The sequence below is a fragment of the Carassius gibelio genome, chromosome B25 (assembly GCF_023724105.1).
Source record: "Carassius gibelio isolate Cgi1373 ecotype wild population from Czech Republic chromosome B25, carGib1.2-hapl.c, whole genome shotgun sequence".
NCBI classification, from domain to species: Eukaryota; Metazoa; Chordata; class Actinopteri; order Cypriniformes; family Cyprinidae; genus Carassius; species Carassius gibelio.
Genome location: NC_068420.1, coordinates 11,467,011 through 11,480,893, shown reverse-complemented (window position 1 = coordinate 11,480,893; position 13,883 = coordinate 11,467,011). Strand labels below are relative to the sequence as shown.

At 40.8% G+C, this 13,883-nt stretch overlaps 1 protein-coding gene across 1 annotated transcript in view; it reads left to right on the top strand.

The window, feature by feature from the left end:
• The window catches only part of ccnd2a (cyclin D2, a), a 148,030-nt gene that overhangs the window by 99,820 nt on the left and 34,327 nt on the right, over positions 1–13,883 (top strand). The window contains exon 3 of the mRNA XM_052597641.1: positions 12,813–12,950. The gene's annotated coding sequence lies outside the window, so the exon portion shown is untranslated. The remainder of the gene's footprint in view (positions 1–12,812; positions 12,951–13,883) is intronic.

Here is a 13,883-nt window from a genome sequence, read left to right as displayed (position 1 = left end):
TGAATGCCTGCTGTTTGGGAAAGAAGTCGTGTTCTTCTGGGAGGCAATTATACAGAAAGACTTTGCTCAGTCATTTTAGAATGAACATAAAACATTTCAGATGCTGTGCAACAAGATCAGTCTGCTTGTCATTTTATGTTATCCCAATGCACCAAACTTTTTTGATTTGCATGGAGAACTTTATTTGGCAAACGCATTTCCATCTGCTATGTAAAGGATAATGTACATCCAGCCGGTTGTTCTCGCAGAATAAACACCGACAGAGATTTTCAAACATTTTCAAACATTTTAAATCGAGTTTAAATATTTTATAAGCTAAACAAACACAGCTTCCACCAAGAAAAAAAATTGTTCAAGCAAGAGTACAGCGCCGACTGCTGTTACCCGGATGAGCCGGTGTCATTAGCTTTATAGGTTGTTATCGAGGGATAACATACCTCTGAATGTCCCGACTGACCAATCAGAATCAAGTATTCCACAGAGCTGTGTAACAACAATTGCATAAACCACCTCAAGGAATCAAGTTATCATTTGCATAAACCACCTCAAACAAGCGTAAAAAACGTTTATGAGTTTATTTCCGAAATTTAGCATTTCCATCACACGATTCTGATGCGAGTCTTCAAAATGCACATAAAAACACAGTTATGGAAACATAGGTATTGATCAAATCAAAAAACCTTTGTTATCATACATTTAACATTATTAATTTTATCGGTTGGGTGGCCTGTGTTGTTCTAGAAGATAATTATATGCCTACAGAAATACTCGGGTATTTAAGAATGACCATAACATTTCAGATGCTGTGCAACAAGATTGGTCTGCTAGTCAGGTTATGCCGTCCTGTGGCACAAAGTCACATTACGATTTTGATGGGCATGGATGATTTTATTTAGTCGGCAAATACGCTATTATTTGCATTAAACCTTTTTCATACCAGTCAAAAACCACCACAAGCAAGCAAATTATTTTTTTGATATTAGGTGTTTCTGTTACTCGTTTCTGATGTGATACGTCAAAATGCACATAAAAACAGGGTGATGGAAACATTGAACAAATCAAAATCCTTTGTTATCAAACATTTTCACTGCTGTTTTTATTGTTTGAGTGGCATGTAGAGTTTTGAAAGTACAAAACTGATTTGACAGTACAAGCTCCTGCATACAAACATTGTTTTACAGTGCCCTGTTTGGCGGTGCCCAATGAAGGAAACATCTGTTGCACCGTCTGCACCAGATCCCCACAGCCGGCTAACTGAGGGAGAACTTCTGGCACATCCACATCTCCAGAGCAACTACTGCTGCTCTCTCACACACACATGTGAAGTCCTGCTTCAGCTGTGTGCGTGTGTCTGTTTGTGTATGTGTGTCGTCTCTTTTCCTCCAGCAGTTGGGAACATGCGTCGGTCCTCACCGCTGGCCATCAGCTCTGTTCCGTATTCTTCTGGAGTGTGTGCATGTGCGCATGTGCACACAGTTCCTGTGTGGTAAACCTGTTTAAAAGCAGTGGGTAACTCTGATCAGTGCAGTGCCTCGCAGGTTTAGCAGACTAGCAGAGGAAGCCTCTGGCTGTGCAGTATTGCAGTGTGTTATATCAGAGCTGATTAAGACTCGTTTTCAACCGTGTTCAAACTAAATGACATTCTGGTCAGTATGGCTCCTGATGTGGTTTTCACAACCAACCTTTAATGATAAAAATCCACCCAGTGTTTTTTTTTTAATCCAGATAAATAACCCGCCCTGAGTGTGCTGTCATGTTTGTCTACCAGATGTAGACAAGAATATATCCTAAGCGATTGAGGTGTTTTGTTGTTGGATGTAATAATTAACAAAAATTGCCATCTGATGGCCCCTTTAATAATCAGTTCTCTTCATTTTGATCAGTTTGACAGAAAACAAGACTTATTATCTTGTCACGTCTCAATCAAATATATCTAGAAGATGACAAATTATTGAGGAAAAACTAATTTCTGTGCAGTGTGACAGAAGGTAAAGTGAAAGTTATTTAAATATTCTACTGCATGGTCTAGCTATTTTTTCTTCTTTTTTCTTTGTGTACAATTAATTGAAAAGTAATAGATATTGTTTGGAAATGTTGCTTATAATAAGTAAGTTCCCCATAGACATTTACGTTAGGATAACATTTTGACTTATTGTGTTTACTTCAATTTAATCCTAAAATTTTCATTACTTGGTCTTAAATAGTTCTTAATTATTTAAATGTATCTTTGTAAAACTAAAGTTTATTATCCAATAAAGCTGAGATCACCAATTAGTGGTCCCAATTCAAATCCATGGTTTATCCATAATTTATCTTACATTTTTATATGAATGTTTTTCCCCAAGCAGAAATGGAGCACTGAAGCAGCATATATACCATGAAAAATGCATTTCATGATTTATTTACACAGGAAGCACAATCATGGGAAACAAATAATCAACATATTTACTCTGGCTTAGCAGGCAAAAAATTCATTTTATTACCGTAACCAGTACCCTATATCATGTGAGTTTTAACAATTTCATGTTATTTCCAGTGCTATAAATACATTTGAATAGAATACTGACTTGAATTTTTAATTTCATTTATTATATTCAGACCTTTTTGCTAAGACATTTTAGAAGAGCTCTTTAGAGTTATATTGAGTAATTTCTTTACCAAAGATTTGGGAAATAACCTCGATGTTTGCAATGTCATGGTACGTTTTACTTGCAACTTCAACCTCTACTGCAGCATTGAATGGGAAGGCTACTGTGCTCTTACTCCGATGATTTTAGTCCTTCTAGAGGTTAGAAAGCAAAGTCAAAGTCAGCTTCCCCAGAGAGGAGGCTCTTTCTCTGAGAAAAAATGGCTACTGCAGTGACTCCTCTGCAAGTCCAGACTGCCAGTGGCCCTTGCTGTCCACTCTCCCAGCCACAGAAATAGTCTAGCGTGGGTAAGGCAGGATTGGACGTTAAAATAATAATATCCCATTTAGCAAAAGGGAAAGCACAGGCCTGCTCATTCCCAGAGCAAGTGGTGGGAAGAATCGATGACTTCCTAGTTCCAAGTCTCTGTGGATTAAGGATACAGCGCTGGTCCCCAGGGTGTCTATCGTATTAATAGCCTCTTGATAAACTTGCAGAACATGTGAGAACTTCTGGTCAATGAATCAAACAAGAGATCGCGTGGAAAGCACATTTCCCAACCACGAGCATGTAGTATCTTGTATCTTCCACACAATGGGCGAAGAAACTGAGGTGTGTGACATTTGAATGTGTTGAAGACAGCAACCTGAGATTTGAGCTTTTGAAGTGTCAGTCCAGGTTTCTATTGCTCTGGAATTGTCAGGCATTAACCAGAAGTCTGTCCCGGGGTGCAACGCCCTGAGCGAGGGAGTGGGGGACTTTTTCTCAGGTGAAGTGTTCATGGGCTTTGTGTCACAAATCGGAGTCCCATACGTGAGTATGAGAAGCCCTCGAGTATCTGAAATAGATCAGCAGCTCTGCCCTATGGGATGTGCTGGGCTGATCATCGGGTCTCTATGGTTATCAATGGGGAAAGCCCCAGCGTATGCATGCGTGACTCTATTCATGAAAATATCAATTAAGGATCACATGTCGAGTCTGACACTCTTCAGCTGTGTGAAACACTTGAGCTTGTTCTAGAAAAAAAAAATAGCAATCAGAAATGAGAAGATCGAATCTCGAAGTATTGATACGTTCTATGTTACATCGAGATAAATTTTACTGTTCTTTTACTATTATATTATTTTAGCATATATTATAAACCAAAAAAAAGCCAATTTTAAAGAGCCAGTAAGATGAAAATTCTAAGCTTCCTATCACTGTTTATAAGTCCTGTACATTAGGTTTAAATCCATCCAAGGTTAAAAAACATTGAAATTTTGTCAAAATATCATTTTAAAATTACCTCAATTCTCAGTGATCCCCAAACGGTTCGCGCGAAGCTGTTCAAAAGATTCAGTTTCCTTAAACCCCACCTTTCGGTAGCATACTGTGTTCTGATTGGTCAACTGACATAGTCAGTTTTGATTGGTTGTTCCGCACACAAATTCACGGTAAACAATGCGTTAGCATCTTTTTGGGGTGAATTATGTCTTATTCCTCTCATCGCGAAGCAAACAGTAAAATAAAAAACTTGAAGAACAGTCTCGCTGCTTTTTCTTCTGTGTGGGCGTATTCAAGCCGCGCGTGTAATTTAATTTATGTAATTTAAGTTCTTTTCGGGGTTATCAGGGGAAAATGACTCATAACGTATATCCGCGTTAATCGACTCCAGAGGATTAACATATAGTGCTAGCGCGACATACTGATGAGACGCTCGGGAGAAAACAAACACATAAATTCATAATCATACTTATAAGTTGTGATACGGAGATGCTAGTTGGTCCAAATAAAGTTGGTAATGAACCCACTTTTATGGCCAAATGCTTTGAAAATCCCGCCTTGTACTCACCAAGATTAGAAAAGCAGTCATCAGTGAAATGTTGTGAACACAACAAAAGGGATTTGTTCTGCTCTGGTATTGCGGTAAAAATTAATTTTAGCCATTGGTTCTTCTGATCTTCATTCTTTGGCTGTGAAAATAAAACAAACTTGCCTTTACAATTAAAAACACACTGTCTCCTCGACATGGTGCTATCACACCAACCAGAGCGTGTGTGTGGGGGGTGGAGCAGGTCAGAGTTTTGTTTCTCCCAACACGGTAGGCGGAGATTATTATGCAAAGTGTTCCTAGTGACTTACATAGAGATGGGCAAAAGATTTGAAATCTATAACGACTCGTTTCAGCGATTCAGAGTCGACTCCTTACTTTAGAAGCCAATAACTTTATAAATCGTGTACTTTTTGGTTTAATTACTTTGCACATTGTTTACACTGATGGACAGCTACATCATACACTGTAATATAGGTAATTTTTGATTTCCCATTTGTGTGGCTCTTTTACATTCAGAAATTATGAAAAACTTAATTTTAACACTTTAAAACACTACAAAACAACAAAGCTAAAAGAAAACATTTATTATAATGAGTTTGTGTGATGATTTATTTCAGTTAAAATTTGTTTTTAATTTTGTCATGTTAGGTAATAGCTGTAAAAATATTACACATATTGCAGTATAGACCAGTAAATGTTACATTTAATTAAATGTTTGCTTTCAAAACTCTAATTATCCCTTATGTTGGCATTTTAAATGGTACGTAGTTGAATCAGAAATGAACTCGCAGTGGGATCGCAGAGCACAAATCCTTATCTTTTCACATAAAGTCAAACATGGGGAACAGAAATAAATTTAATTGTTCATTTAGTTGTTCAGCTAGACCGTTAAAATATGGCCAGAAAGGATCGTTTTTATTTCTACTCTATCTAACATCTCCCTAAGATGAGTTCCTCTGGGCAGGGTGGCGATAGTCCAGTATTGAGGAAAAACCCATGGTCCCTAAACGGGCACAGGAGCACCAGCGTACATACCGACATACCACACAGATGGCCGAACACTTCCCAGAGCGAGGGCCACCCAGTTCCATAGGCCCTCCAAGGTCTACCTTCCGCGTTCTTCGTCGAGTCCAGACGAGGATCAAGGGCAGGCCGCGCATCGAGGGACTCCGTAATGAGTGCAGGGGCCCAGTCATCACTTTCAAGTTCTGGCCCAGGAGTGTAATTTCATCAAACGGTATTTCCTGCAGATAAGACCCAAACATTTAATTTTTAGGGTTGGAGGGAGTGGGAGTGATTGACATGATTTTGACTAAAGGAATGTGAATCATCTGCAGCTCTTGTAGCATTGAAGTGTGTCACGTTAAAGCTCATCTGCAAAAGTATGTGTACAAGTACACGCTTTATGAATAGTCACTTATCTATGGTTTTTTTGGGTTTCCATTCAAACATAACGTAACTCCACTCTCCAGCTCTTTAATAGCTTAATCAGGCCTGTATTACACTATTACTTTACTCACCCAAGACCTTGCAAATTGTTTCCAGCTTTGAGGAAAATCAGTTAAGATAGTTTGCAGGCCCTGATAGGCAGTAGATTTGAATTTAGCGTAGTTGGTCCTTGTTCTCTTTCTTTTGGTTTTGTGTTTAGACTACAGAGAGTTTGATATTTGCCTTTGTTTGACCTCAGTAGCATATTGCTTGCTGTTGGAATGCCCACAGTTGAAACGCGTGTTGTGTCAATGAATGTGAAACATTATGAACTCATCTGAATCTGAACAGAATGACGCTGCTGTCACAAGGGAGAGGAGTACAAGCAGACAAGGACAAACATGGGACTTCCTTCCACGTGCCTCAGATTCCAATCATGCATAAATATGCACACCCAGGGAGGTTTGGAAGTCTGTCCATCCTGTTCATTATCTGGAAGCCTCTGGCCATTAGGCTGGAATGGAACCATCACAGGCTCATCTCTAAATAACGTCATGGTCCGGAGGGACAGCAACCTGAAAGCCATAGCAGCTCCCTTTTCCGCTTGGTAGGTCTCAGTTCATCACTCCCCGGCCACTTTCAACTGGCCTCACTCACTCTTTTCTTGGTTTATGGCCTTCCTTGTCAATGCTCTTATGTAGCGCTTGCACTGACAGCAGTTCAAAGCGACTGAAAAATTTTCATCACAGTTGGTTGTTTATGACATGGTAAGCAACAGAAACTGGTTTTGATGCAACAAAGCAGAGAGCAAATATTTATGTGCAACAACATGCAACTAGCAAAGCTTATGCGATCTACTGTCTGATAAGAGTTTGATACTGTAGATGAATAGTCTACTACAGACAGTAATAACACACTTGGCATCTTCCTATGATTTAATTTCAGTCTTTCTTGCCCTCAGCATTGCTTTTTCTTATTATTTCTGCCTTTCTGGCATTTTTTCTCACCTGATAAATACTTGACATTGTTACTTTACCATGTTTTATCACTTTCTTTTCTGCTGATTCTCAAACAGATGAAAAAAAGGACCAGTGTTTCCCAACCAGCGCTTTATTTTGGTATAAAAATTTAATTGAGACAATTAAATGTATTTATTATATATTTATTATAAGTTATTTTTATATTGATATATAATTTATATTTATTATATGTAAGATATATTTACAAACAAATTGTATACATTATATAATTTCTGTCATGACAACTCTAGGAATAGATTGTAAAATCTTTATCACTGTAAATAGAATGTGCATAGGTTTGGTCTTGGCAGACTAGACTTGCTATGCTGCTGCTGCAGAGCAAGTAGACTTGCTTCTGCTAAATGCTCAGAACATATAATGAAAAGGAAACATTCTGCTGAGAGAGGAAAAGCCCCCTTAGCAGACCTAGACAGGTGGTGCTGGGGAGGAGGTAGGCTAAAATTAGGACCTGCAGACAAAGCATTTATTGAATATGTCCGAGGTAAACGGTAATGAATATGTGCATCCTATTGGCCTAATGAACTAAGTTAGAATGCAAGTAGAATTTCATGGCTGAACTATTCATTTATGTATATTTACATATATATTTTTATATAACAGCAATTAAATAAAAATATTTTATTAATGCTACTAATATTATTTATGTATTTGTTTATTTATTTGAAATGCTATGAAATGAAATACATTAAGAAAGAAAATGAAATGAGTAAGTTTCAGGTTTTGCAAATTTGTGTGAATGACAGTTGTAGTGGAAATATAAACACTGTACAGAGAGAATTATGCAACAGTGACCTTTACTCGCCTCACACTTCACAACGCATTCTTGCTGTTTTCATCTCAGATTCTGTATCTCTCAAACCATCAAATTAAACAACAACACAAAATTATAATAACAATGTTAAATGAACTTATATGAGTTCATAGGAACACGGTTTCACTTTGGTGTTGATTAAAGGAAATCGGAGCATTTGTAATAAGGCTTTGAGGGTGACTAAGATGGTAGAGGTTGGAAAGCACTGGTATAGGCTGAGCAGCCACCATCTTGCTTTCTGTTTTACAGCCTTCACATGTATCACACTCATGAAGGAGAGCCTATGAGGAAGGAGGATATTTTCAGTGTTCAGACAGGGCCATGGTCTCATCTTCACTGTCTCTTTTGACCTCTGTCTTTCGTGTTTGTCTCTGTCTTCCTGTCTTGTGCACCTTCCTCTCTCGCTCTCTCTTTCCTTTCCTTTTGACTGTGTTTCACCATATGACTGCTCTGCCTTGGCCTCTTCTCCATTTCTTAATGTCTGTGTTTTTTATCTCAGCCCCAGCCATCTATGTAGAGTTCTGTGTAGAGCATTTAACAATTTTCCCTTTCAGTCATCTCACAGATTCACCTCTCTCAGCAGAGTCTGTTCTGAAAACCCAACTCGCCAAAATGTAAATAGTGCAGAGGCTTTCTCATTACCTCACTGGGTATTTTTAGGTGCCTCTTAAGAGCAGACACGAGGAGGCCCATAACTCACCAGCTACAAGAAAAATCATCGACAAACCATAACAATAATGCACAAACTATAGGGTAGTGCAGTGTAGTAAACCATGCTGCAAAACTATAGTAAAGAAGTCCTTATTGCTTTCATAATTTTAATGTCACATTTGAAACCAGCAGCACCTCAAGACCTTGATGTTGCAAAACCGTTTGGGGAAGTTAGTAATGGTCTTGCTTTCCATAGTAGTGTGGGAACAGGAGTTGGTGTCTGAAGAGCGATCACAGTTGTCATCACATCATCTATCGCTCCCATTCCATCCATGTGCCTCTCCCTCTGCTGGTATGAAGTGTCCCTGTCTCTGACAACAGTGTCTTTGAGGAAAGGAGGGAGTTTTGCTCTCTCTGCTATGTCTGTGGGGCTCAACTTTAGTGGGGTGTTCCCTCCCTGGTTCCTCTCCAGCAAAATTACCTTCAGCTGCAGTTGGAGCCAGAGGATGACACACATCTGGGAGTCTGGGCCCAAAGCCGAGGTGGAGGCTGTCTTGATGTTTCTGGTTATGCCGTAGTCATCACGAGGCTCTCTTATCTACGTCTCCCTACTTTCTTCCAGGAAAGGACTTTTTCCAGTCCGTTCACACTGTCAAGACTGTTTGGAAATGGAGTAAAGGATTTAGGAAGGGAAAAAAGAGAACTAAACAAATCAAATGATGACAAGGATGACTTTTCCCTTCTAAGATTCATAAATATGCCACTTGAATTGGTTTGGCTACAGGATATTAATTATTTGGTGTCCTGTCCTGTAATTAATACTGATGAGGCCCTGTAGTCTTACCTGATTGGCTAAAAGGCAAACGATGGTGAATGAGTGCTAAGATTGCTGTTTATTGCTAATTTATTTATGCAGAAATTTTTTATATATAGTATTTGTTTCTGTTTATATATATATACTGTTTGTGTATAGATTTTATATTCCAAATTATTTAATTTACATTTTACCGTGAGAATTTTTGTTGAGAATGTTGTTGTTTGTACTGTTGCCAAAAATAAAAAAAATTATTAGTTCCCAGAAAGACAAACTTGAAACTTTGTCTCCCCACGCACTGTGATGCAAACGTGTAGCTTAAATCACAGCTTAAATATCTACAATTAATTTTAAATCCTTGACACTGTTAATTGCCACTGCAACAGGTTTTTGTTTTTTTTTAAGTCTAGGCCAGTGAGAAGTTTGATTTAAGGGTGTGAAACTCAAAGAGATGACTCAGAATTGTTTCCACTGAGGTGAACAGTCGTCATTCTGTTACCCGTAGTCATACAGAAAGCATCGCATGCACCTTTTAGCTACATGCATTGTTAAATTGCTCATTCTGTTTCTGGTAATGAGGCTAGAGCCGAAGAAATCACCTAAGCTCAGTGCACAAAAAGAAAGTCTGTAACACAATGGGTGCTGCATTTAATGGACAGCCTCCAGAGTTCGTTCCCCATCTCCATTCAGGCTCGGCTACAGTGAGAAGGCTCCGTCTGAGTGGATCGTGTCCAGCAAGGATTCTCCTCTCACACTTCCACTTTTTCATCTGGCCGGAGCAGTTTCCTGCCCCCTGGATGCCGCGAGGCCATAGGGGCGGATGTGTCCTGAGGAGGGCTTTCCATTAGTACAAAGAGGTGCTGAAGAGAGAAGCCTTCATCCTTCCTTCCTTTAAAGAAACTTAAAACATGACATCATAGACAGAAACCTAAAAGGGGAGGAGAGGAGGAGGAGGAAAGGATCTCAAAGGATGGCAGTTCAATCCGACGCCAGTCTTCTAGGAGGCTTTGATCAGGCTCAGCTTTCTGCTTCCAAAAGGCTACAAAAATATCCTTCTTATTTCAGAAACTTACATAATTTCTTCTCCCACTTCCCCTTTGCATGGAATCTAATAAAGCAATGAAACTAATAAAGCGAATTAGGACTTGAGCCGGGCACCAGCGCACAAGAGCCCTTTATGTCTTTCCTCGCAAAATGGAGCTCACAGGGTTGAGCTCACAGGAGGGTCTCCAGCAAAGCAGGCGAATGGCTCTGGTTTGCCGTGCAACATCTCCAAGCAATCCGTACATCTAAATGTATAGCTTTGAAGTCAGACACTTTTAACATGCAGTCCATGCAGAATGGGTTTCTGAAGCAAGACGGAAGGCAACTGTAGGAAGCTAGACAATGTCGGACCATGTGCTGTGCCATGCCTGCAGTGGCATAAAGGAAAAAGATTGAGAGAGATCGCGGAGGAAAAAAAACTGCTCTTTCATTTTGCTGGGTAGCCAGCTGTACTGTACTTCAGTGGCCCTGTGCACTCTATACACTCTGCTGAACTGCGAGATAGTGATCAATTATAATCCTTGTCACTTGGGGCCATGGGTATAGCAGCTGGCCTCAGGAAGCAAGAGTTCCATAGCCTCTTAGCCAATCAACTGCCTCCAGCTGTCCTCACACTTAACCACCATTCAAAGTGTGGCTGTTGCGTGCAACTGACGAGGTTCCCTCACCGGACTTTCTTTTCCAGTTCTTCCTTCCTAATTCTCCACAGCGCAGACACATCCGCCTCAGGCTCTGACCACCATCCTCCCCCCTAAAGCGTCTCTCTCTCGCTTTCTCTTTCTTTCTCAGTCTCTGTCTTTTTGACATACTCTCCCTCTGCTCTTTCCTTTGTCTTTTCTTTCGTGTCTGTGAACTCTTCTCGGCTCTTCTTTTCTTCCCTCATGCCCTTGGAGTTTTTTCACAGGTGTTTTTGTGTGTGTGTTTGGGGGGGGGGGTGTTTGGGGTTGGATTTGCATGTTTTTTGGATATCCAGCCTGTGGAGAGCAAGCCAGCCGGCAGATCAAAGCCTGGCCCTGTAAAATGATCTGAAAGAGTCCCCCATTAGCATCCATCAGGGTACCCTGAAAGCTCTCCACTCGGCTAAGGGGGTCTGAGGGCCCCCCAAAGTGAAAGGCAGTCTGCAGAGGGAAGAATTTGGGGGGGGGGGGGGGGGGGGCGGCAACCCGGCTGAAGACATACAGGAAATATTTTAGGAAGGGAGGAAAATTCACACAACACACACTCTCTCTCCTTGTCTTAGATTTCTTTATAGTGTCGAGACTGTAATCAGAGAATATCTCCATCTGTGCTCCATCTCGAGCATCGTATCCTCTTTACCCCTCTGTTGGATAGTCAAAGATAGTTCCGAAATCAGCAGGGAGGGAGCGCTTTAGCTTGGTGCATCGCGTAGTGTTAACGAGCACCTCCATTTGTCAATTTGAGCACCAAACTGACCTACTTCCAAACTGGTTTTGGAAGCGTGATGTGAGCTTTCAAGGGCCCAAACCTGACTACAAATCTGCCATCTGGTTTTACAGATCCCCTGTAAAGACCTTGTCTCAGATGACCGCCAGGACAAGACCACAGGAAACAGATGATTCTTCTGCACAATCTGAGTTTGCTGCAGCCTGGAATTGAACTACTGGTTTCGTCTGGTCTGAGGAGAACCTGGCCCCCCAACTGTGCCTGGTTTCTCCCGAGGTTTTTTCTCCATTCTGTCAACGATGGAGTTTCGGTTCCTTGCTGCTGTCCCCTCTGGCTTGCTTAGTTGGGGGTCACTTCATCTACAGCGATATCGTTGACTTGATTGCAAATAAATGCACAGACACCATTTAAACTGAACAGAGATGACATCACTGAATTTAATGATGAACTGCCTTTAACTGTCATTTTGCGTTATTGGCACACTGTTTTCCTAATGAATGTTGTTCAGTTGCTTTGACGCAATGTATTTTGTTTAAAGCGCTATATAAATAAAGGTGACTTGACTTGACATCAGATGTATAGTCTATCCCAGTGCAGTAATGAACGCTTATACTAGCTCCTTCCACAATAGGGTATTGCAAAATCTTTGGGGCCCCCATATGGAAGAGAACAAGGGGGCCCCGCTGTAGCACAGTTATGTAACCCTGCGGCCCTCCCATGCTACTTACCCGCACACATGCTCAGAAACACTCTGCTTGCTTGTCCCTTTGTGTTGACTGCTCAGGCGCGCATGTGTTGTAGATTTGACTGATGCCTGTATAGTACGTTTGCATGCAACTTTCCATCGATTGCAACTGTGTTGCATGTGAGATGTTACTGTATATGTTTGCATGATAATTTCCATTTAAAACTGTTCACTTTAATGTGTGCATGCACGTGCTAATGTGTGTGCGACCGCATGCCGCTGTCCCAATAATGAGTGTCCCGTTTGGCATGCCGAACACTCGGCTGTCCGACCGAGGATGAGTCTCTCAGCCACTGAGGAAAGAGGATGTGATCTCATCCTTTAAAAATCCAACCTATGTCGTTTGCTGCTCATGACTTAATCCAGGCTTCTTCTTTGTGCTAAGCAGCCCCCTCCACAACCCACCTCCCCTTCTCTTTTTTCTTCTGTCCCCAGTTCCTGCTGGATAGGAGAAATGAGGCCGGAACGGGTGAAGGTCTTTTCTACTGTACTCTTAAAGACTTTGACAGATGCAGTGCTCTCCTATTGCCTGATCTTCACTTTATTCCTGTTGTCATTGATGCTATTGTGTGGGTGAGTAGATCACATCACAAACATAAAAACTGCCAAAACTGGTTTGCCAAAACTTGCACACATGCTCTCAAGAAAAGTGAGCCTTACCAGCCATTTTAATTGCGCTAACGCCAGTGCTCAACAACTGTCCCGGCAGCTGTTGGGACACGGCAGATGATGGTGGCACATCATAACTCAGGCTGCTGTGAGAAATGCTGGTAATGCAGCGGCTGCAGTCCACACTTCCTGGCCGAGGGCAAAGGGCCTCTGTGTTAGCATGATGTAGCAGGAGGGCTCACAGATGTCACTTAAAACTCTGGCCCTAAGCTTTCACTTTCATTCAGCAACATCTGTTGTCACAAGTGTTATGACATACAACAGAACACAGCAGCAGCTATAAATAGTGTCGGACAGTACTTGTATGTACAGCTAGCATAAAGTACAGAATGCTAATTGTGTCTTAATGATGTTAAACTTCTTTTAGTTGGTTGCTAGAATTTCCAATGCATAAATGTGGTATTCAACATGCTCATTTAATGAGAAGATTCACAAGAGATGTGTCATATGGCTTTGGAATGAATGTGCATTCCAAGCTTATTGCGAATCATCTCTCAAGGATAGATTGATCTGTTTCGGAACACCTCGGGGAACTGATTTGCATCAGTGCTTTAGGACAAACTGACACCTTGCACAAGCATTCCAGAGTTCCTTATCATTCCTAAGAGAATGCAACTCTCTTTTATTGTGTGATGTGTGTCATAATCATATCTTTTATTATTTTACAGCAACCATAGTTGAACCATGCCACACACTACAAGGACAAGATATATTTATGTAACTTTTACATCATATAAAATGTGAATTTGTTGTGCATGCTATGTTTAACACCTAATGGAATGCGTCTCACGAGAATTGCTTCCTTCCCACCATGTTATCTGCTGTTTGGCACTGCTC